A 24,982-nucleotide genomic window follows, 5' to 3' on the forward strand; every position below is an offset into this window, starting at 1 on the left:
CCTGAGGTCAACATTGGTTGTCTTTCTTTATCTCTTCTCTGCCTTCTTTTTATGAGACAAGGTCTCCATTGAACCCAGAGCTCCCCAGTTTGGCCCTCCTAACTAGCCAGCAGGCTTCACAGATCCTCCCATCTCTGCCTCCCCCAGCACTGGGACTAAGGTGAGCACCACCACACCCAGCCATTACATGTACGCTGGGGATCTGAACTCTGGTCCTCATGCTTGGGCAACAGGCACTTTACACACCGAGCCATCTCGCGGGGCTTATATCTGATCTTCTCAATGTTGAATTTACCATCCCATGATGTGAGCCTCAGTGTGGGTGTCATTTCTTGTAAACTCTTCTTCCCAGGGTCACTCAGTACATGAGAAACTGCTCATCCCCGCCCCTCACCAGCATGATCCTGTTTCACTGTGACTAAGGCATTTATCCAGGGTATAGTGTTTTCATCTCCCCACTCTCCACCCCTGTCATGTCTGAGTATAATTTCCACGAGCTCTGAATCTTGTTCTGACTTTATTCTGTGGTTTTACCTCCCTCACCCCCTTGTTCAGCTTTTAAGTCATTTCTCAATAAATGAGAAGTGGTCCAATATGTTCCCACAAACTCATGTACTAGAAAATTAATCTGCACATGCACAGCAATGGTATTTGGAAATGGGATCATTGTAAGTACTTTAGGCTTGCAGAGTCATGAAAGTGGGACCCCCATGATGGCATCAGTGGCTTTACAAGACGTGGAAGAAACCTGAGCTCGCACCATTGCTGTGTTGTTAGGATGTCGCAAGGAGCCCTCACCAAATGCGGGGAAGGTGCTGGCTCTATGCTTTTGGATTCCCCAGCTTCCAGAATCATGAGCCACGTAAAACTATTATTTACCAACTGTCTGGTCACCAGTGTTTTGTTGCAGTGAAAGAAGATACACTAAGACAAAACGATGAGTAAGTGATCGCTTGGTAAGTCCATCATCTTCCTCCCCATCTACTCCATTGGCCAGAGCAGATGACTAATGGAGTACCCCGCAGCACTGAGGGATGAGGGAAGAACTTACAGATGTTAATGTCCAAGTTGAAACATAAATACTCATCAAAGTGATGTCTGGAAAGAAAGGGAATGTCACCTCTTCACAGTGACTTTCAAATGACAAACGGCTGATAACATTTAGGGTGAAGTGTGTCTTTAAAAAAAAATCAAGCTGATGTCTACTCTTTTTCACACATGAATCTTCCTGTCTCCACCTCCCCAGCACTGGGATTACACGTGTGTGTGTGTATGCTCATATGTACATGGACATGTGTATGTACACCAGAGATTGTGCACATGTGTGCACATGCATGTGGAAAGTCATAGGTTGGCATTAGGTGTCTTCCTCCAGGTTCTCTCAGTGAACCTGTTGGCTGCTCACCGATTTGGCTAGATTAGCAGGCCTGTGTTCTAGAGCTTCCCTTTCTCTGCCTTGCAAGCACTGGGGTTTCAGGGGCACATCAACACCTTGGTTTTTATCTAGGTGTTGGGGATCCGAATGCAGGTTCTTGTTTTCATGGCAGTCATTTTACCCACTGAATCTTCTCTCCAGCCCTACAGAGTATCTTGGAAAGAACTGGAGCTGACTGTCTCTGTGATGCTGGGGAAAAGCCATTAATGCTCCAGGTGTGGGATGCTTGGCTCATATTTGGAGAAGCCAAGCTTTTGATTTATCGAGTTCCAAGACCAGATTCGCCATAGTTTTGTGTTGTTATCATCAACTGATGTTTTCCCTTTGTGAGTGCCTGGCCAGCCTCTCATTGTGAAGACCAAGCTTTAACTTGAATTGAGTGAGGCATCAGAGTATATGCTTTGAAGCCAAAAGAAAAAAAAAAACAAAACACCCTAAGATGCTGACGTGCTGGGCTGCCGTCTCCATCCCTCACACCCTCTCGCTGTGCTCCAGGTTGAGAGCCTGAATCTGTATAGAGAAGACTGTGAAAAATTACAAAAGGTCTTGGCTGCAAGAACAGTAGAGTTGAGTGTTTTGTAAATACATATACACACACACACACACACACACACACACACACACACACACATATATAGTTAGTGGTTGATTTAGCACCTCAGTTACAGAACACGATACAATGTAAATTCCTTCATGAGAAGCTTCAGAATTAAGCAATGCAAATTTCCAAAGGCTAGAATTCCTGCCTGGTGTGCTCATGTTCATGGGTTTATGTTCCTGTGATTGGTCTACTTTTGTAACAGGCGACCATGGCCATCTGCTTCAGGAAGGGAATGCAGGACAGGGGAATGGAGATTCCTTCCAGTGGCTGCCTGAGGTGGAAGGTTTATGAAATCCTTCCTCATCTTCCACCCAGGGATGCCATGCTTGCAAGAGGTAATGCTCCTGCTAAGGGAAGTTGCTAGGGTCTGAATGGCATGACTCCTGTAAACCACACATGCAGGAAAAGGATAAAAGAGGAACTTTTGAGCTATGCTCATAGTTCCGGATGGAGTGAGGCCCTGAGAAGAACAAATCACTGGACCAAGACTGAAGGGCAGGTGCCTTATATCTGGCTCTCTCGAATGACAGGCCTTCTGCCTGATCGGAGTATTACTGGAAGAGATGAGACTGAAAAATTACGAAAGGTCTTGGCTGCAAGAACAGTAGAGCTGAGTGTTTTGTAAATTCCTTGTGTGGTAGGTGAGGACATGGTGTAAGACCATTCCTTAAAGTAATATGAGACATTTTCTCACCATTTTTATTTTCAATAGATATTCTAAACTAAACAGCTTTTCGTAGCATGTTAAACATTTCTTTCTTTCTTTTTTTTTTTTTTTTTTGACTTGTGTGTTGTTGGCGCACAGGTAGATGGCAGAGGACAAGCTCTGGGTGATCTCCCTCCACCCTGCTTGCTGGAAAGGGATTCTCCTGATTCTGCCTCCCATGGTTACAGGGGTGTTGGGGTTGCAGACACTTGCATCTAGCTTCATGTGGGTGCTGGGGAGCTAAACTTTTATCAGCGGGCTTGCACAACCGGCACCTTTACCAATCAGCCATCTTCCCAGCCCAAGACACTTAATCTCAGCATTTCCTAAAACACACAGGAGTCCTGCTGTAGCATAAACAATAGGTAAATTCAATGTGGTGGTAGCCCTTGGCTACCCTAATTGCTTTAGCAGCCAAAAGATTTCAAGGGCTTGATAAATCAGACAAACTAGTTTCTTCCCTTTTTAGTTGATTTTATATGCTAATTGTTAGACAATAGGGTTTTCATTGCCAATATTAGATGTTCTCTTAGCTCCAGAAATCTGTTAGCGTCAAGAAACCATCACATACCCACTTCCCTGCATGTGTGGCTTTCACACATCTTGCATCACAGACTTTATGAACTTCCCATGGGGAAGATTTTATTTGGTTATTATTTTGTCTTCCAAAATTGTTTCACTGGGAACATATTTTAAAATAAACTTCAAAGAAATGACAGGTAGATCTGACCTTTTAACCTAAATCTATGCCATCGATCAGATGAGCTGTGTCTATAGGAACATTTTTACCTAAACCTTAACTAAACACAAGGGAAACAATCATGAGAGTGCCAATTTTAAGAAGAAGTGAGAAGTAAAAGGTCGTGTCAGATGTGACCTTCATATTGCATTTTAAATTCTGTGATTAAAAACGTCAGTATCAAAAAACTACAAACTCCAGAGGAATAAGTGTGATATTATGTCTTTGCATTTAAAGCAAGGCAGATACATGCATACACACACGTGTGTGTGTGTGCGTGCGCGCGTGTGTGTGTGCGTGTGTGTTTTAGGCAGGGTCTCACTCTAGCCCAGACTACCTTGGGGCTCACTTTGTAGCCCAGGCTAGCCTTAGGCTCATGGTGATTCTCCTACTACAGTCTCCTGAGTGCTGGGATTAAAGGTGTGTGCCATCACAGGTGGCTTTGCAAATTCTTTTTAATGCCAATACCTATGTGTTGATACCTCACACTAGGTGATATTGTGAATAATTATACATAAAGGTAGAATTCTAGGAATTATATTCAGGTGGTAGGAGTGCCCTTCACATACAATTTCCATCCTGAAGAAATGCCTTTTAAAATTTCTACATTTTCCATGAAGCCCTTTTTATCGTTTGCAGTTTTCATATTACAATGTTGTAAGTGCAGGTAAACGTGCTTGCTTTCCATGAGATGGCCATCAGAGTGTTCAAAGTGTTCACTTCTGTGTGATGTTAAATCCCATACCAGAACCATGGAGTTTTATGATGTTGTACATGATGTGTGGGGCAAAAAATCATTCCCAAACAGCTCTAAATATTAAGCCTTTTCATATTTATATTCATATTATTAAACTATTTCATATATTTGTACATATGTATATTTAATAAATAATTGTGCGTGATTTATTTTCCTGTCATTGGAGGCCTTGGGCTCTGTAGACTTACGCCTAAGCTCCTGTCCTGCACAGGTGAGAGGGGACGTTAATAAAATTTTAGCCTCTGGTTTTATTTACTTACATTTTAAAGTTTTTCATGAGGCCAATAATAACATAAGTATCCGCCTGATAAGGTTATTCTTTTCCATTTATTTATTTATTTGTTGTTGGTGAGGTCTCACTATGCATCCCAGACTGGTCTTGAACTTAAAGCAGTCCTCCTGCCTCAGCCTCCGGAGGGCAGCCCGCGGGGCCCGCGGCTGTGCACCACCGCGCAGGCTCGGTGAGGTCTTAACCGAAGATGAATCAGGAATTGCGAATGAATGGAGAATGTAAAGGGCCCTGCGCAGTCACTGCCCGTTCCTGTTACCGATTTTTACATTTTCTCACTTCGGATTGGATATATTCATCTCCCAAACTACCTTAAGAATTGCCAGAAGACTGAAAAGAAAGGACCCGGTCGCTCCGGCGCCTGTGGCATGACTCACAGGGCTCATTAGAAAGGGAACCGCTCCCGGGAAAGAGCTAAGCTCCGAGGTCCTGGTGCCCAGCGCCAATCGCTGCCCAGCGAGCCCGATGGAGGCTGCAAGGCTGCCCCCTGGTGGTCACCTCCTCCAGAGCGCTCGCCTTCGCAGTCGCCCCCCGTCGCCCCCCCCCCCCAAAGTCAGGCCGGGCCACTGGAGGTCACTCTCGCCCCCGCCTCCTGTGACTGCCCTGGCGTGACCTGCAGGTGCGGAAGGCATCGCGCCGTGCGTGGAGGAGAGTGGGGTGTCTCGTGGCTTCGGCCGAGCGCACCCCCGCCCCCCGCCAAAGAGCTCAGCGGCCACTGGCAAACTGGACTAATGCCTCCCGAGAAGGGAGCAATGGTGTCAAACGCAGGCTGTTACCGACAGTGGTTTGGCGGGAGAAGGGTTTCAGGTTCCACCAGGAGGTCCGGGAGCGCCCCATACAGGGTGGAGGGCTGGCGATTTCTGCAGGTGCTGCTGCGCTTGCTGTGCCGCCCGTCATCCCCCATCCCCGGCGGTGATTATGACTGCCCTGGTTGACTCTTCCCCAGTGTGTGCCCCTTTCTCAAAGCAGAAAACGGTCGATGACTCAGTGCAGTGAAACAGCTGACCTTGAGGTGACCTTGAGTCAGGCCACCACCCTTCTGCAGAGCTGCCCCCACCTCACACCCTTCCCTTATGTTGAATTTGTTGACTCTAAACACTTCCTGGAGCCCCGTGATGGGGGCCCAACTCACGCACATGAGCCAAGGTCTACACTTTCCTTTCTGGGAGTCCTGCAGGCTCTTCTGGAGGATGGTGACTCAGTTCAGGCTCTCCCTCTTTTGTTCGGTCTTGTCTTAATGTGTGTGTGTGTGTGTGTGTGTGTGTGTGTGTGTGTGTGCCTGTGTGCATGTGGAGGGCAGAGGACAGCCTCAGCTAGGAGCCTCGGGAACTTGCAGCCGGCTGGGCTGATGAGGCTCCCATTCACTAGCTGGCCAGTGAGCCCCAGGAATCCTCCTGCCTCTGCCTCCCTAACACTGAGGTTACACATGGGCATCACCACCATTTCTAGCTCTGTGCGGAATTCTGAGGATTGAGCTCAGGTCCTCATGCTTGTGAGACAAGGAAATCCTTTAGAGTCAGGGATCTATCTAACCCGCTGGTCTCTATCTTACCCCAATCCCACACCGCTTAGTTGTGAGGCCCTTTTTTATGTGAACGTTTTTGGACAGGTAAGCTGGCATTATGAAGCCATGAGGTGACACTGAAACTCCAAGCCTCCATCTTCATCGCTGTCCTTGTTTCCTAGGCCAAGATCACCCCTCTGTGTCAGTCAGCTTTCCATTGCCGCGGCAGAACTGCTGAGAAGGCCATGGTAATGGAGGAAGGTTTGTTTAGACTCCTGGTTTTGGAGGTTTCTAGTCTGTGGTGGGAGAGGCTCTGTTGGTTTCAGACCTGTGTCATAGCAAATAAATAGGGTGGGGGAAGGGCTGTCACCTCAGGGCAGCCAGGAAGTGGATGTGGGGTGACAAAGACAGCATTCGCCTTTCAGAGTAAAGAAGCCAGGGACCTATTTCCTCCAGCCAGTCCCACCTCCTAACAGCCCATTTGGCTATGACCTCATCATTGAGTGAATCCATTAGTGAAGTCAACATTCTCCAGATCCAATAACCTCTCAATAGCGCCACCTGGTGAGGACCGAGTCTTTAAAACTGGCGCTTTTGGAAGTTGTCTCAGATCCCAACCAGGGCACCTCTGCTCTCGGCATTCCCTTAGTCTGTAAACAGGCCTGTAACACCCTTGAACTTTCCAAAACCTCTTGTTCAGTATGGTGGTGGATGCCACCTGTTCTTGCTACCTCCTCCATGGTTCCAGCCTTCTGACCTTTTCTCAACTGCTGTTCAGTGCTCCATGTTTACATGTGGTGGCTGTCTTTATTTGGGATCTAGTAAAACTTTTGGACATCTGTCTTGTCTAACCGGGGTACTTATGACTCTTTGCATCATAATGAGACAGGCATTTCAAGATAGGATAACCAAAGATGAGGCCTGCTAAAGTCTCCCTCTTGCCCTTTAGATCTGAATTGGAGGCCATGTCAGCAGTCTGCCTGAAAGACAGAGCTCTTCAGCAGTTTCAGCAAGGCCACGTGGTCCTGGGGCTTCATGGGCAGTATTACTCCTTTAGGGTACAAAAAAGTTGGTGCACCCCATCTTTGCAGCAGAGGCTTTGGGAACTCATTCAGATCCTTGCTTCACAATGGGGCAGGGGAATGGAAGCTGTGGGTCTCATTTATTTTGTCCCCATGTGGGAAAGAGGCTACATCAAGGTGAAGTTCACTTACAAACTCCACCCAGTGGCAAAATCCAATTATAAACCCTTCCTGAAATGCCACCAGGGCTTGGTTTGGTCTATTTGGGATGCAAAGTGACAGTTTAGTCTGTGATATATTCAGGGAGACATATCTATTTAAGATAGCCTCACAATGGGGGCACACTCAGATTTGCATTTTAATTCATTTTCCCTCAATGCTGATATGCAGCTTATCTTTCAAGAACAGGCTCCCATCAGCCCTGATATACCTTGCTTAAGGGTAATGCTTATAATCTATTAGTGTAATCTGCTCACACAAGATGGAAGAAAAAGCCATTGCATGATGCAGAGGGTTTCCGTCCCCAGGCGGTTGGGGAGGGGATGCATATATTTTTTCCCTCAAGGATTTCCCATAACAATTATTCACAACTTCTGCTTATCCACCCACTTCTGACGAGATTGAGGTCTTATCCTCGTGGTCTGGTAGGCTTGAATTCACAGGGCTGTCAAACAAGCTGCCCATGTGGACCCTGCTAAACTTGAACTCTGTCCTCACGATCTGTCATGACTACAGAGCAGTGCAGGCTGGAAGCAGTTGGTTTGTTTTCTTTGGGTTTTCTTCATGTGTTTGGCATGTGTGTGTGTACATGTTTATATGTGTGCGAGAACACATGTGTATATGGGTGTGTACATGTGTATGCATGCATGGAGAGGCTGACATTAGAGGTTGATGTCACATGTCTTCTGTAGCTCTCCACTTTAGTTTGTGAAACAGTCTCTTGCTGGAACTCACTAATTTAGCAAGAATGGCTAGCCGCCAAGGCCTAGGGACCCTCCTTGTTCTTGCTCCTCAGTGCACAGATGACACGCACACACCACCAGACTTGGCTTCTGTATGGGTGCTGGGGTTCAAACTCAGGCCCTTGTGCTTTTGTGGCAAGAACTTTACCCTCTGAACCATCTCCCTGTCCTTGATTTTTTTTTTTCTTTCACACTTGGAGACAGGGTGTTTTATATAGTGCAGGTTGACTTTAAACTCCTGACAATCCTCCTGCCTCAGTTTCCTGACTGCCAACATTACAGACCTGAGCCACCAAGCCCCATGTGAAGAGTGCGTTTTGTTCATTACAGTTGTTTAACAAAAACTGCCCATTAGAGGACTTACCAAATAGTACAAAATAATGTTTTTAATCTTTCTGGAACCTGTTCAGATTAATACCCTCTTACTATGGGTGGTTTGTGCCAAGACACCCCCATGTATATCTGAAACCATCGATTATTCTAAACTACATAGGCTTTGTTTTCTTCCTATCCAAACATATCTATATAAAGATTAATTTATAAGTCAGTCAGAGGAAGACATTAGCCCTACCTGGGCATAAAATCTTAGCAACCTCACCATACATGTTTCTGTTTGCTGATACCTGAAGACAAAGGCTTTCATCTTACATAAAGGAAGCACAATGTGGTTTCAGTTTTACTCAGTTGCCACTATTGGTACACTTGTGTCTTGGGCCATTATTAGGTAACATAAGGGGCACTAGAGCAAACTGTCATGAGGCAGCTACTGTTGATCTGATAACTGCATAGCTCTGAGTGGTGGGTGGGCAGAAGACTTGTCATGAGTGGGGGGGAAGGGGGAGGGTCAGTCAGGTGTGTACAGCAATGCGCGTACACTGGATTGTGGATCATTTAAATTTTGGGCAGGACTGCATGAAATTCCATCGTACTATCGACAGTGGCACTCATGTTAAAGACTCCATTCATAGAGTAGTTCCTTTCTGGAAGCTTCCATTTACTATTTTTCAGACCACACATGACTGCAAGTATTTAAGAACCTGGAAGAGGTTACCGATGGGTGTGGGAGGACTCATGGTGGCTTATCCCTGCATCTCCGTGCTACTGGAGAGGAAAGAACTTTTCTCCTCTCTCTGACAGTAATAGCTTATTCCCTACTGTGGGAGCAAGGCCTGTCTTGGAATCTCAGCTTCCTGCTTCGTGTTGTCACTGGTGCCCTTCTTCCTTTGTTTTTCCAGTCTTTCCCTCATCAAATTGCCTGTGAGTCCCTATTCCTTTGGTGCCTATAGTAAGGAGCACGTGGTGGCTGGTGAAAGGTAAGCAAGTACATGATGAGATAATAGCGAAACTTTGGGACAGAGTCTTGGGAAAGTGCCTAGGCAGTCTGATGGCCTCTGGTTTCCTAACTTCCTCCTATAAGCCAGGTCCATCTCTTCATTTAGTCCCATTGCAACTGATGGGAAGCAGATTGAATACAAGGGGCCACTCATCTCAGGGTGTGGAATACAGAGCAGTGACCCACAGCTGCCAGGAAGTTAGACTAGTCCAACTGAGGAAGAATGGAAGGCTAGATAGACGTCACAGACCAGAACAATCAATCCTACACCAACAGCTGTGGGATCTATAGTGAAAGAGGAGAAGCTGTGGAAAGTGAAGACAGGCTCAGCATGTGAATGCAAGGGTTTAGAGAAGGCTGGCTCTGTGTTCTGAAGCGGAGCAGAAGGGTCCTAAGTGATGACACTAGAATGGGCCTGTGATGGCACTAGGATGCCCAGAGGGGTCTGAGTGCAAGAGAGGAAGAGGAAACCCTCGATTCTCTGTTGGTCATTCGCTCCTGCCCTCTCCTCGCTGATTCCCATTCTCGTGTGAGCCTTGAGGACCAAGGCATGTGCAGCTCTCCCTCAGTGGTTCTCCTGAACCTTCAAGAACGCTCAACCTGTAATCAGTCTGTAATAAACAGCTGCTGAGCAAAGGGATTAGTAAACTCTCATGGAAACACTGGTCTTCTCTCAGCCCCTTGGATTTGTGCTTAGGTGTAGTAGGTGTGAAATGAGCATTTGATGATTAATTTTACATCAAAGTGAAGAAATACCACCAAAGCCAGCATCCTGGCACAGTGGCGCTATCATTTACTGTACCTAACTTTCAGTGCCTCTCTTCTGTCCTCTCTCCCTCCCTGACAGAACAGGCTTGTAGGGTTATCCTGCATATTTTCTAGCCTATATGTTGATATGAATTGTGGACATCAGTCTGGAGTATCCATTTCCGAGTTCCATAGTCCTGTTGGACTATAATATATTTAAAGCATCACCCATTGCTCAAGATTAAAATTGCTTCCAAATCCTTATCACCTCAGGTCCTTCATAACATTAGAGAATCCTTTATTGTAACATTGGGCCCATTCAGAACTGTGGTGTGTCCATATAATAGACCTGTAAGAGAAATTTAGAAACATTACTGGCTTTGAGTGGTTTAATGGTTTATATCTCATTGTCAATTTGACAGGATTTAGAATCATGATGGAAATAAATTTCTGAACATGTTTGAGTAGGGTTTTCTAGATTCTGTTAATGGAGGAAGGAAGGACCATTCTAAGCACATATAGAAAGAGTGGCAGGACTGGAGAGATGGCTCAGTGGATAAAGGTGCTCTCTGGAAAAGCCTGCCAGCCTGCATTTGATTCCCCAGTAACAATGTAAAGCCAGGTGCACAAAGTCTTACCTGTGTCTGCATCCCATATGCAGTGGAAGAAAGCCTTGACATGTCCATTTCTCTTTCTGCCTCTCTCTCTCTCTCTTTTTCTCAAATAAATAAATATTTTTTAAAGAAAGAAGGAGTGATGCTGGGGCTTGGGAGATGATTCAGTGGGTATAATTCTTGCCTAAAAAATAATCCAGATTATTGAATCTGTAGACTCTTCCCATGATTGATCAGTCACTTCCATCCTCTCTTTTCCCTCATTCCCTCCTTTGTGAATTCTTTCCTTCCTTCTTTCTTTCTCTCCCTCCCTTCCTTTGTCTCCCTCCCTTTTTCTTTCCTTCCTGTCCAGTTGGGTTCCTGAGCCTGCCTTAAGGCAGCATGACAAGTGACCAATATCCTGACTTGATATGTCCTGAGAGCTGTCATCATCCTGTTAACCCTTTGTCTCCCTCCCCTGCATCTGCTGAGATTTTGCCTGCCACTGTTTGTTGGGGAAGAAAGCTCAGTGCATCCTGGTCCCCAGTACTGTGCACCTCAGAAGGCAAGACATGCACCTGCTGAGCATAACAAGGGCAGAAAAGGGCAGCACAGGACAGCAGCCAGAGGGCTGCCCTGGTGCTTCACTCCCCCAAGAAGGGAGGTAGATTTCCACCACCTTATGAATGAGGGGTAGGATCTGTGCAGCTTTCCATCTTTGGGTTAAAAGTTCCCTTATCTATCTCAAAACCTCCCTGGCCCACTGTGAGGATGACCTTGAGTGGGGTCAGAATTTGTCAAAAGTTCAGCACTTAAAAAAGGTAGTCTAGACACAGAACAGCAGAGCTCAGCCCTTATAAGTGCCACTTTCTAGCCGCGAGACTTTGGACAGGCTACATATGTGAGCTGTTTCTCAGTTTCCATCAATATAAAAGTGGTGCAGACCATGACCATCTAATGTTACGAAGAAGAAAAAAGTTCTCATGAGGTAAGCATGTGAGCCCAAGCCGGATATACATAGTGAATGCTTGATAAAGTATTGCAATAATTCTACCAGTATTATTGCAGCTCATGAGGAAATTGCCACAATACAAAGATGGAAGACATGACCATCCAAGTAAGAAGGAAAGAAAAAAAAAAAAAAAAGAAGAAGATGCTCTCTTTTGGATAAACATTTCCCATAACATGTCCCTGGGAACACATTGACTGCAAAGATGTTAATAGGAGCTCTGAGTTACAGGGTACCACAGCCATAAATATTGGGGAAACGTCTTCTCCTGGAGATTTATAGTATGCATTAGTATTTTAACATGCTAGGTGCGACAGAGCCTGGAGGAGAGAAGGTAATTCGACTTTGTCTGACCAAGTTGGTCCCAAATGCTTTTAAGTATAGCACCCAGGAGGGATGGCTTTTTGGAGGGGAGGATGCGAGGTGGTTAAGGCAACGGTTAGGCTGTGATTTTGTTGGGTGATAGCTTCAGGAACTAGAGTGTTCTCTCTCTAGGGCGCACTTTAGAACAGAACTTGAATTTAAAATGCATTCATGATCTGAATGAGAGACAGATTTTGATTCAGTAGCTTTCCCGTGAGACCACAGTGTGTGGGTCACGCACTGAGTAGCCAGACTTTCAAAGACATTCTCTTGGGGCTGCAAAGAGACATAGGGAGAAATTAAAAATTTTAACCATTATACACCACAGCAGGAGGACAGACTGCATTCCCACTGCAGGTTGGAAGAATGTGGGCTAATTCAGACAATTAATGCTTGTATTCCCTGCCCAGAAATCCTGACTTCTGGCATTGGACATGAATTGCAGGTAGTACTCTGTTTTCAGCAGCTTCCCAGGTAAGGTGAAGGGGCAGTTACAATGGATAAGTACTGGCTTCAGGGTGAGAGGATACATTTTTAATTCAGAAATCTTGGTTCTAATTCCAGTTTCAATTGATTCTCTTATACTCTCTGGCCTTTATCTCTTCTTTGTGAACAGGAGTGATTCTGACAACCCTACTCAGAGATTCTTGGTGGAGATGAAATGATGGTGTGTTTGTAAGCCAGAAGCCTGTCCCCACAAGACAAGCTCAGTCTATGTTAACTGTGATGAGAATTACTGTAATTATTATGGATATTATTTGCTCACAGAAATCCTAGGGACAGTTTCTTTGTTTTTCAATCAACCTGAGTTATTGCATTGATGACAACTTAAAACCAGTATAACAGATATTACATTAAAAAAAAATGAACAGAGCAGAGAATTATATATCAGTCCAGTCACTCATGTTCCAAGGTAGAAAAGCTATGCTTATACCCAAAGTTGTTTCCAGAAAACTTTCATGTGCCATGCTGTCATCATGGGAACAGGAGCACATGCGTTTTCTCTGTGGTGGTATCCCTGGTGCTGAGCACATGTGGTCCTTCATGTCTTTGGAATTTGGGTTGGATGGATAGATGGTAGCAACTCCCCAAAATGAAGGTGTGCCACCTTTGCTTTGCACCCATCCATTTACTGTAGTAATTGAAAATAGTATGATGTCCTTAAAATATTTTTGTTTATTTAGGGGAGAGAGAGGGACAGAAAGTATCAGCACGCCAAGGTCTCTTGTCACTGCAGACAAACCCCAGACCCCTAGGCCACTTTGTGCATTTGGCTTTATGTGGATATTAGGGACTCCATCTATCAGGCTTTGCTAGCAAGGGCCTTTAACTGCTGAGCCATTCTCTAGCCAATAATATCCCTTTAGTGAAGAGCTGAGCAGTGCTACATCTCCCATTTGGTGATCATGCCAACTGTGGGTTTCCTTTCTTAATTATGAAAGTAGCTCATAGAACTTTGATTCTTAGTTCATCTAAAATTGGCTATATCTCCATTCTCTTCCACTTATATACCTTTTTTCTCCTTGAATCTCACTCTCCATTTCTCTTCAAGCAGGTCTCATTTAACCCAGACTGGCCTTAAACTCACTGTGTAGCCAAGGATAACCTCTGACACCCTTGTCTTCCACCTTTCAACTGCTGGGGTCACAGGCGTGACCGGTTCATGTGGTGCTGTGGATGGAACCCAGAGCTGACCTATACATCCTCAGCAACTTGTCGTATACCTTCTTCTAAAACTAAATAGCTTCATATGTCTCCCTTTGGTCACCACCAAGCTGTTCCTGTCACTCATATCTGAAATCTTTACTGCTTACTTACCTCTTTCATGCTTTTTTCTTGCACTGTTTATTGGTTTGTGATTTTGGTAGCAGAAGGGTCATCTGTATGTTTTCCTTATCTTCTTGAAATATCACGTGGATAGGTATAGATTGATCTATAACCAATGCATCATCTCTTTCAAGCTCAAGGGCTGTTATAAAATAGCATAGGAAAGTCAATGCAGAGAAGAAAACGAGCCCTGCGGCTAAGTCGGCCATCCCAATAGGGATACAAGGACGCTTGGGAGAGAGTACTTGAGAAAGGGCTGACAGAGCCCTTGAAGAGAACGCCTGGCATGTTTTACTCTCCGAAGAGTTTGTGTTAAGAGTGTGGACACGTGTGCGCATGGTGAGCTCCTGAGACCTCAGAGTCGCCGCAGACTGTGCTCGCGGGCGCTGCTGTTCCTACAGCTGCACCCATCGAATTCAGGAAAGTCTCGAAATAGCTCTTGGATGCTCGGGTTGCAAAAGAAAAAAGAAAGTGAAAAGAGCTTTTATACTTTTGTCCTGAAGAGGGAGCCATTGAACATCTTGGATACTGGCTGCTTTGAAAATTTATAACTTTACATTTTCTTGTGTTTGGAGACATGGATGCATTTGGAGCTTAGTTTTCACCCTAACTGCCTTTCTAAGGAATATAAAGATGAACCTCTTGAGTGTCTGTTTAGGGGCATCCAAGTCTAAAGAGCCACTTGGATCTGACCATGTCCTTAATGACAGAGGTTGCTGCTCGCTTACTATTCACCTTCCGCATCTATAGACTCAGGTTTATTTGTTGTTTACCAAACACGGTTAGGCTTCTCCTCACTGACAGATTGCTGAAAGAAAGAGTTGTATTTTATTCTTGTCAGTGTTTAGGATAAAACCCAGGCCCTGGTTCATTCTAGCCATGTACTATACCTCTGGGCAACACCTGTAGCCTGCAAACTGTCCCCCACACCTCCACACACACCAGCAGCAGCAGTGAAGTTTTAAAAACATTTTTAATTATGCGCAAGAAAAGAGAGAGAATGAGAACAAGATGGGTGCACCAGAGCCTAGTGCCACTGCAAATGAAGTCCAGATACATGTGCCGCATTGTGCATCTGGCGTTATGGGTACTAGGAAACCAAATCCAGGTCATCAGGCTTTGTAAGCAAGTGCCTTTAACAATTGAGCTATCTCCCCAGGCCCCCAAGGTTATTTTTAACTATGTGTATGTATGTGGATATATGTGTGTGTGCAGATGCCTATGTGTGTGTGTGTGTTGGCCAAAGGAAAACCATGGGTATCATCTCAGGAATGCTGTATCTATCTATCTATCTATCTATCTATCTATCTATCTATCTATCTATCTATCTATCTTATCTATCTATCATCTATCTATCTAATCAATCTATCTCTCATCTCTCTATCAATCTACCATCTGTCTATTTATCTATCTATCCATCTATCATCTATCTATCTATCTATCTGCTGCAGATGTTTCACTGGTCTGGAGATCACAAGTTAGACTACCCTAGATGGCCAGTGAGCCCCAGGGATCCCAGCTGCTTCTAATTTCCCAAAGCTCGGATCAGAGGTTCCTGTCACCACTCATGGCATTTTCATGTGGGTTCTGGGTATTAAACTCAAAACCTCCTGTTTGAGAGGCAAGCACTTACTTAGCAAGAGGCCTCCTCCCTGCCCAGCATATTTTCAGACCATGTAATAGAGGGGATGTGTTTCAGTTACCCTTGTTTTGCTCCCATGATTGTCACTGCATCCAGAATTCTCAGGACAGCTAAATCAGGAATCATCAGCCTTCCTTCTCATGTAATTTGACAAATCATGTCTGTCTGTCTGTCTGTCTTTCTGTTTATTTTTATTTACTTATCTGATAATGACAGACAGACAGACAGACAGACAGAGAAAGAGGCAGAGAGAGAGAGAGAATGGGCATATCAGGGCCTCCAGGCCACTGCAAACAAACTCCAGACCCATGCGCCTCCTTGTGCATCTGTCTTACATAGGTCCTGGGGAATCAAGCCTTGAACTGGGTTCCTTAGGTTTCATAGGCAGGTGCTTAACCACTAAGCCATCTTTCCAGCCCCAAGGTATGTGTTTGTATGTGGCTTTGTGAATTGTTGTGGCTGGATTAAAATACCTGTGCTTATTTATGTAACTCCCCAACTTAACCTTAATTGATTTAAGCATTTCCCTGTTTGTTTTCCCTTGTGGGTGAAAGGAAAGTAGATACAAATTGGCATTTCTTTCTTCAGCAGCTCTAAGTTCCCATCGCTAAACATCCTCCCATAAAGAGGACAAAACCCCAAACAAATTAGGCCCCAAACATCTGACTCAGAGGATGAAAGACATATGTGCACTGCCCTGCCGTTTTCTGAGGCCAGTGCGGGCCCTGCCGGGGGGACAGGCGAATGGGGTGATGCTGGAAGAGTCATCTCTCTATGACAGATTTCTGTGCTCTGGAGTCCTTTGTCACAAAACATAGGCACAGCAAGAAGGCGGCGTAAGACAAAGGAGATTTATTGAGGAAAAGATGGAAAAGCCCCAATGTGTCCGGATGAACATTTTTAGGATTTCAGTCAGCATTTAAAAGCACGAAAGTTAGGGGAAAAGGGAAAGTTATATGTTTTTGTTAGAAAAATGGCAGGCTTAGCAGTGCAAACCTGAGTGAGGGCAGCTATGCGGAGGAGGAGCTTCTGTAAGTTTCGGTACATTACGGCACTAAGGGCACAACTCTTCCTCCCTCCTTCTTAGCATGACTTTAGGTGGGGGGAGAGGTGTCTTGACCATGTGAGCGAATGAGAGGGGTTCTTGGATTAACTCTTTTTAAAAAACATTTTATTTATTTATTAGAGAGAGAGCAAAAAGGGAGATAGAGAGAATGGCCACCCTAGAGCCTCTAGCCACTGCAAATGAGCTCTAGATGCATGGGCCACCTTGTGCATCTGGCTTTACACGGGTACTGGGGAATCAAGCCTGGATCCTTTGGCTTTGCAGGCCAGGGTCTTAACTGCTAAGCCATCTCTCCAGCCCTAGATTAACTCTTAAGGGAGGGGAACCTAGCCCTGATATCTCTACCCTAGTCCTTTTCATTTAATATATTAAATCCCACGGAGAGGTCATTGTAACATTTCTCTTTTTTATGACCAGGAAAATAGGAGGTAGGGTACATCCTATTCTGACCTGTGAACATGCTAATGTCTGCCTGTCTACAGCGTTGCCACAGATGGTTACCTTGGACCCATGGAATGCAAGTATGACTATGTCAAATTAAAGCAAATGCTGTGAGCCACAGGGACATCCTATGGGAATACTTTTGTTACTGGTTATCAGGGTCAAGTTCATGGCCTCCAGATAGTATTGGATGTCAAGGGAAGACAGTTGAGGAAGAGAAAGCACGCAAAGTTTTGTTGAAAATGAAAGTAAAGAAAAGCTCCCCATGACAGACAGAGGGTCCTCGAAACATGAGTGGCTGGCCGCCATCATCCTGGAATGGATTTATGTACTGAGGAGTTTGACTGGTCTGGGCCTATGTGTAAATTAGGCATCCAGTTGGGATTAGTTTTATTTGTTATTTAAATGTATATTGGGACCTTGATTGGTTGATGGGTCAGGGAGAAGTGTGCACACTCACAAAGAGCCCACGGGTGGAAAGAATCCCCATGGAAGGTTCCAAGAAGGAGAAATAACCAGGGAGTATGCATACACTCCTGATCAGGAAGTAATGAACATAGGGGCTGCCCACCATCAGGAAGTAGAGAAGAGAGATTCCCCCGCCCACCTCCTGATGAGGAAGAAATTGACAGAGGGGGCAATCCTCATCAAGAAGTAGAGAAGAGAGCACCCCCTACCTCCTGATCAGGAAGTCATGAACAGAGGGGCTGCTCCTCCTCAGAGAGTAAAGACCCCCCCCCACCTCCTGATGAGGAAGTAAAGGACAGAGGGGCTGCTCCTCCTCAGGAAGTAGAGAAGAGATCCCCTTCCCCTCACCTCCTGATTAGGAAGTAATGGATAGATGGTCTGCTCCTCCTCAGGAAGTAGAGAAGGGAGGCCCCCCAGCTCCTGATCAGGAAGTAAAGGACAGAGAGGCTGCTCCTCCTCAGGAAGTAGAGAAGGGAGCCCCCAATCTCCTATTTAGGAAGTAGTGGACAGAGGGTCTGCTCCTCCTCAGGAAGTAGAGAAGAGACACCACTTCCTGATCAGGAAGTAGAACCTCGGGGCTTCTCCTGATCTCCATTGAGAACTTTCACATTTACTTTCAGCCTGGAGCTGTCTTGTAGTCTCACCAGGGCAGACAGATGTCTATGTTTTTTGCGTTCTGTGTCCCTAACTACCTACCAGCAAAAGAAGGCTACCTTGCTCCTAATTTCTGCCTCACTGGTCAGTTAACTATTCCAGTCTGAGATGCTGACTTTGTGGTGAAGATGCAGATATTTTCTGGAGAACAGATGTTGTTTATGTGGCTTGCTCCCTTTTTCTCTAAGAAGCCATTTCACAATCCCCTCCCATGGTAGCAGAGCCCGTGCTGCAGCCCTTTGACCTTTTGTGGTAGTATCAGCCCTCTAAAGGGCTGCCGTGGAGGGTAAGGGGTGTGTGTACACTAGGACCTTCCTGAGCCCAGGGCCTAGGATATCTTAGACATGGACATTTTTCAGGGAAGGGAACATCTCACAGGCTGGAGCCCCAATTCTCAGACCTGCTGTGTTACTGGTTAGGGTCTTTGTGTTTACAAGGTGGTCTCCTTCATGTCTCTCATCTGCTTCTTCTCTAAGGATTTGACACAGTTTACCATCTATTTATTTTTACAAGTCCCATTTCTTTTTTCACAGCTGTATCCATTACACTGTAATTGCATGCTTCTCTCCACCCCTCCCCCCACAAGATTGTTGTTGGTTCTGTTATTCAATTTTATTTTTTTTATTGACAACTTCCATATTTGTAAACAATATCCCAGGGTAATGCCCTCCCTTCCCCCACTTTCCTCTTTGAAACTCCATTCTCCATAATATCCCCTCCCCATCTCAATCAGTCTCTCTTTTATTTTGATGTCATGATCTTTTCCTTCTATTATGATGGTCTTGTGTAGGTAGTGTCAGGCACTGTGAGGTATATGGATATCCAAGCCATTTTATGTCTGGAGTAATGTAAGAGCCAAAGGAAGGGTAGGACTCCTTACAACCTGATTCTTGTGTATACTTCTTGCTTTATGATGTAGCCAGAGCTGAACTTATGAAATCCTTGGTGGGTGCCCTGCTGACCCACCGACATATGTTCAGTCTGAGGTGCTGCTGCTCTCCTCTTCCTCCCCTTTCTTATTCTGCCTTTGGCTTCTGTTTAGTTATTTTTTATTCTCACTATACCCAGATACCTGAGAGTGACAATATGAAGGAAGAGGGATTGATGGATGCACGATATCACAACAGTGAGAACACATGACAGAAAAGCTTCTTTGCCTCACAAGGAACAGGTAGCAAGGAAAGACAAGAAGAAACAAGAAACAAGATAATCAACCCCAAGGACAAGCCTCTGTCCCTTACTTCCTCCAGCTAAGCACCCCTCCCAACGTTTCCAACGACACCATGGCACCACAAACTGTGAACATGCATTTCTTTCTCTTTTAAAATACTTATTTATTGGAGAGAGGAAAAAAAGGGGGGCATACCAGGGCTTCCAGCCACTGTAAACAAATTGCAGATATATGCACAACCTTGTCCATCTGGTTTACATGGGTACTTGGGAATCGAACATGGGTCATTAGGCTTTGCAGGCAAGTGCCTTAACTACTGAGCCATCTCTCCAGTCCATGAACCTGTCTTTCTAAACACACGAGTATGTGAAGGACATTTCAGATGGAAGCCATCACACTTTACAAAGGGTTTGTATGTTGTCTGTGGTACTTAATGGCCAGCCAATAGATGCATAAGCAAATGAATAAATTAATGAATGAGAGAAGGCTGATGGGACTCAAGTTGAATGCCAAAAGTCCTCATCTATGGGTAGTGCCTGTGTGTGGGAGTACGTATTCTGTTTAGACCATTTTCAAGTCTTTCCAAGTCTTTGGACTCTCCTGTCTTTTTCACCCCCTCTGCCTATTCCCTCTGCCTCAGGATTCATCAGAAACATGTGAAGACATTGTGTCCTTTCTAGTCTGCCCTGAGCATGTGCACAAATGCCACATGGAAATATTCCTATCCTATCCACAGTCTCTCCTTTTCCTCATGACCCAAGAAAAACACATCTACTAATAGATGGACATAGTCACATGGCCCTCTGCTGTACTTCCAGTGAGACCTTGAGAAACATAGGAACGAACAAGGCAGCCAGTGTTCACAGCCTTCACAAGAACTCACCCAAGTGCAAAGTGGAGGTTAACTAGGGAAGGGTTGCCTTGTCTGGAATACTAAATGTCCTCATTGTTCTTTCTGAAGCCCAGTACTTTTCTCTGGTATATACGTAGATTATAGGATACCTTTGGCTGAGTGTTAGAGAGCTGACATTTTTAAAAGTCAATTTTATCTAAATTTGTCAAATGCTTTTTGAAAAGAGGATATGCTGCCCTTCTCATTCAACTGTAGCTAATAGTCCCAACCATATTTTAATTTGTACTGTCGTCCTGTAGTGTCTGGAGGGAGGCTTGGTTCCAGGACACCAAACCTCAGGATAACAAAATCCATGTCTGCCTATATTAGGTCCTTTTTTCAGTGTATTGACAAAGTGCCTGACAGAAGCGTCGTGAAGGAAGGTTTATTTTCACGTATGGTTTAAGGGTGGAGTCGTGGCATCACTCACAAGGATGGCCTGGCAGCAGGAGCATGAAGCAGAGGTTGATGAATGCTGCTACCATTCCTCTTTCCTCCTTTCCTCCTGTTCATTTATGTTCAAGCAGAGAGCAGGGGATGGGCAGGCCAGGACCTCCAACCACTGCAAACAAACTCCACCTTTGGGCATCCAGCTTCCTGTGGGTACTGGGGAATTGAACCCCAGTCGTTAAGCTTTGCAGGCAAGCACCTTCATGGCTGAGCCATCTCCCCAGCATCCCTTTCTACTTTATCTGTGCATTTGAAGACTCTGCTGCATAGAATGGTGATGTCCACATTCAGGGTGGGTCTTCTTTGCTCAGTTAGACCTTTCTGGAACTGTCCTCATAGACATCCCTAGAGTTGTGTCTCCTAGGTGGCTCTGACTCTGGTCATTGACAGTGAGAACCTTATCCACAAGGGGGTTAGTGTCTGTAGAGAACCCGTACTTATTCTCCTGTGCACATTAAATGGCTTGTAATGCCTATGGCAATGTAAAAGTTAGGCAAATGACTGTTAGACTGTATTGTTTAGGGAATGGTGGAGAAAAATCTGTAAGCTTTGGTTACAAACACTCAATGTGGTCTGAGTCCATTTCTGGTGGATAGTTGGTTGACTCTGAGAATGTGGAGACCATGCCAATGGAAAACTATGTTTTTGCCCTGCAAATGAGCACATTATATTGGAAACACCTTTAAAAACAATGATCAGGGACTGGAGAGATGGCTTAGTAGTTAAGAGCTTACCTGTGAAGCCTAAAGACCCCGGTTTGAGGCTCGATTCCCCAGGACCCATGTTAGCCAGATGCACAAGTGGGCACATGCGTCTGGAGTTCGTTTGCAGTGGCTGGAGGCCCTGGCACACCCATTCTCTCTCTTTCTCTGTGTCTTTCTCTCTCTGTCAGTCTCAAATAAGTAAATAAAAATTAATAAATTTAAAAAAATCAACAACCAGGGCTGGAGAGATAGCTTAGTGGTTAAGGCACTTGCTTGAGAAGCCTAAGGACTTGTGTTTGGCTCTCTAGGTCCCACATAAGCCAGATGTACAGTGACACAAGTGTGCAATGTCACACATGCACACAAGGGGGTGTACACATCTGGAGTTTGATTGCAGTGGCTGGAGGCCATGCCATACCTTTTTTTTCCCCTTTCTCTTTCTTTCTTGTATAAAAAAGTCCAATCTTTTTGGCTTGTCTCAAACAAACAAACAGCAACAACAAAACCCCCAGCAATCATAGTCTATGAGTCTACTTGTTCCCACAAGGAAAACAGATCATCTCATGCTTGAGTTAGCAATCTCACTTGGGATAATATGAGATGTTTCCATAGCACCTTAGTTCTATAGGGCCAGATGATCTCATCTTATTAGGAGAGCACAGGCTATGTCTGGTTGATGGCTTCTATTGTAATCAACTTCTCATTGCTGGCAGAAAAATACCCAATCAAAAGCAATTTATGGGAGGAAAAGGTTTATTTTGGCTTACAGACTTGGGGGAAAACTCCATGAGGGCAGCGCGAAACGTGGCACGATCACATCACTTCCTGGCCAGCATCAGGGTGACAACAGCAGTGGGAGAGTGTGTACCAAACCCTAGGAGGGGAAGCTGTTTAACACCCGTAGTCCCGTCCGTAATAATGCGCTGCCTCCAAGAGGCTCCAGTTCCAATTTGCCACCAGCTGGGGACCTAGCATTCAGAACACACAAGTTTATGGATGACCCCTGAATCAAACCACCACACCATCATATATTTAAGATCTACTTCTTGCTTTGCTGATGGTCTGCGAAGAGGTGGGTTCCTCTCTAGGAGAAGGCTTTGAAGTGTTTTGGGTCAAGATCACTGGTAGTTGTGTGGGGTAGTCCATGAAGTGTTTTCTAGCCCTCCTGGCCATCCAACATTGGCTTGAGCTTGCTCATATGGCCTCACAATGGAGAAAGGGTGATCTAAGGAAATGTAGCATCTTTTACTCCCCTCCCCAAATTAATAAAAAATGAGCATTATTCTTGCCACCCTTACTGTTCTTGTGAAACACTATGACTGCATTAATCTCATTCTGTAGAAAAGAAGTCTAAGGCATAGGTAGTGTGAGTGACTCATCCAGTCTGTGTTCCTTTAAGCAACTTCTTGCAACATAAGAGACCAGAAATAATTATCAGCTTCTAATTCAGTGAGCTTCCCCTTGATTTGGCCGTGATCTCTTTCACTTTCGTGAAAAATCCCTTAATTAACATAATGATACCAGATTCCAAAGTTACTCTGGAAAGAAAAATCATAATTTCACCAGCTTGATATGATTGCTTTTACTGTATGGGATGCTTTGGATGGACACATGTTTGCGTAATGAAATGGATAATAACCATTCATTATAAATTCTGTTTTCTGACAAAACAGTACTTTTCCTATGTTTATTCTGATTACTTTGATAACACCATAACAGAATGAATGAAGATTAGTTGAATTAATGGAATTTTTACTTAGTCATTTCTTACCTATGTTACACATGAGCCTTGTTTCAACTCATTTCAACCTGTGTGACAGTGTAAGATTTCAATATGTTTTGAATAATATTTCTTATAATGAAGACTTGCAGTTGTGCTCTTATGGCCCTTCATGGACATTTGGTAAAGTATTTAGTTAAAATATATAACCTCTATGTTATTTCTTTTATGCTTTATTTATTTCTTTTTGAGATGTGTTGAATGCATGGTGTGTTCATTTGTGCATTTGATGCATGCACTCTTGTATGCAGATGAGTGTGCCTCGTGTGTACAATGGTGCAGGACAGAGCAGGGTGTCAGATGACCTCTTGTATTGCCTTTGGCCTGATTTCTCTGTTACAGGGTGTCTCACTGAACCTGGAGTTTCTATGTTTGTAGGTTAGACAGGCTAATCAGTGGAGCTCCAGCCATTCCCTTTCTGTGCCCCACTCACCTCTGGGGTTACAGGAAAGCATGGCCAAGCTGGGGCTGTTATGTGGTTGCAGGGCTTGAACTCATGTCCCCAGGCTTGCATGGCAAGCACTCTTACCACTATTACCCATTGAATATGTTTTCTTCATCATTCATCTATAATGGGAATGTTGTGAAATAGTGAATTCTAAGGAACAGTTTAGTGGAATTGTTAAAATAATTTTATTAGCCACATTGTATAATATTTCTTTGAAATTTGTTCATACAAATTTATTAGTACAACGTAGAGGGAGAAAGGAAACATGGAAATGTCAGCTTCTAATTGTAACTCATTGACTTTATTTTTAGCACTTACTAAATTCCAGGAAGTTCTTTTTTTAAAAAAATATTCAATTGCAAACAGCGGGAGGGATGGAGAGAGAGAGAGAAAGGGAGACAGAGAAAGAGAGAAAGAGAGAATGCACATACCAAGGCCCCCTGCCACTGAAAATGAAATCCAGTTGCATGCACCATTTTCTGCATCTACTTTACATGGGTACTAAGGAATTGTACCCACACCTTTAGCCTTTGCAAGCAAGTGCCTTTAACCACTGATTCATATCTCTAGCCCCAGAAAATTCTTAAGAATCTAAAGATAATAGCAAGGGAAAAAAATCAAACTTGTTTCTTACAAGAAACATGGGTTCTGGTTGGGTGATATGGACATTATATACAAATTCCAAATTGTATATGATATTTAGATGATATTAACTGCCATGAAAAGTAAAACATGATAAGGAGAATGGAATGTGATGGATTGAGTGGCATATGCTATTTTATCCAGGAGAGGGTCTGGAAATGCTTTAATAATATGTGCCATTTTACCACTGTGACTCCTATGGGTGTTGGGAGGACCAGATCAGGGGTAGCCAGTCCAGAGAGCCTTGCTTCTAAATTCTTGTCATATTCACAACAAACTTTATGTGGGTGGAGTGGGGTCAGTAAAAGATGTGACCAGTGCCTTGTAACATGACAGCATTAGCAGGGAGTGAGTCAGGACCTCAACGGACATTTATAGTCATGGCATAGACCTAAGATATTGCTTTGCACACACCAGGAAGCCTCTGGAGAATGCTGAGTAGTGAAGAACATGACATGATATCTGCTCACTGCACAGAGAATTATGTGACACAAGTAGAAATCTGAAATCCAGCCTGGATGGGAGTATTGAAGTGGTCCAAATCAGGGATGATGGATAGGAAAAAACCGGTTCAGGTGTGAGAGATGGTTAGACTTTGAGTATATTTCCAAAACAGAGACAGGATACTCAGGGAGTGGACTGATGAGATATGTGCAAATGAGAGGGGAGAACATGCTTCCTGCAGATATTTTACACTGAGGATTTGGAAAACCTGTTTCCAAGGAGGTTTTCAACAG

At 44.5% G+C, this 24,982-nt stretch overlaps 1 protein-coding gene across 14 annotated transcripts in view; it reads left to right on the forward strand.

Moving 5' to 3' along the window:
- Positions 1 to 24,982, forward strand: part of Rbfox1 (RNA binding fox-1 homolog 1) — a 1,978,359-nt gene that overhangs the window by 524,715 nt on the left and 1,428,662 nt on the right. The window contains exon 1 of one of the 14 annotated variants that reach the window (XM_045161627.1): positions 9,295 to 9,328. The exons of the other annotated variants lie outside the window; for them this stretch is intronic. The gene's annotated coding sequence lies outside the window, so the exon portion shown is untranslated. Of the gene's footprint in view, positions 1 to 9,294; positions 9,329 to 24,982 lie in introns of those variants that run through there. 14 annotated transcript variants of the gene reach the window in all.

The sequence above is a fragment of the Jaculus jaculus genome, chromosome 11 (genome assembly GCF_020740685.1).
Source record: "Jaculus jaculus isolate mJacJac1 chromosome 11, mJacJac1.mat.Y.cur, whole genome shotgun sequence".
Lineage (NCBI taxonomy): Eukaryota > Metazoa > Chordata > Mammalia > Rodentia > Dipodidae > Jaculus > Jaculus jaculus.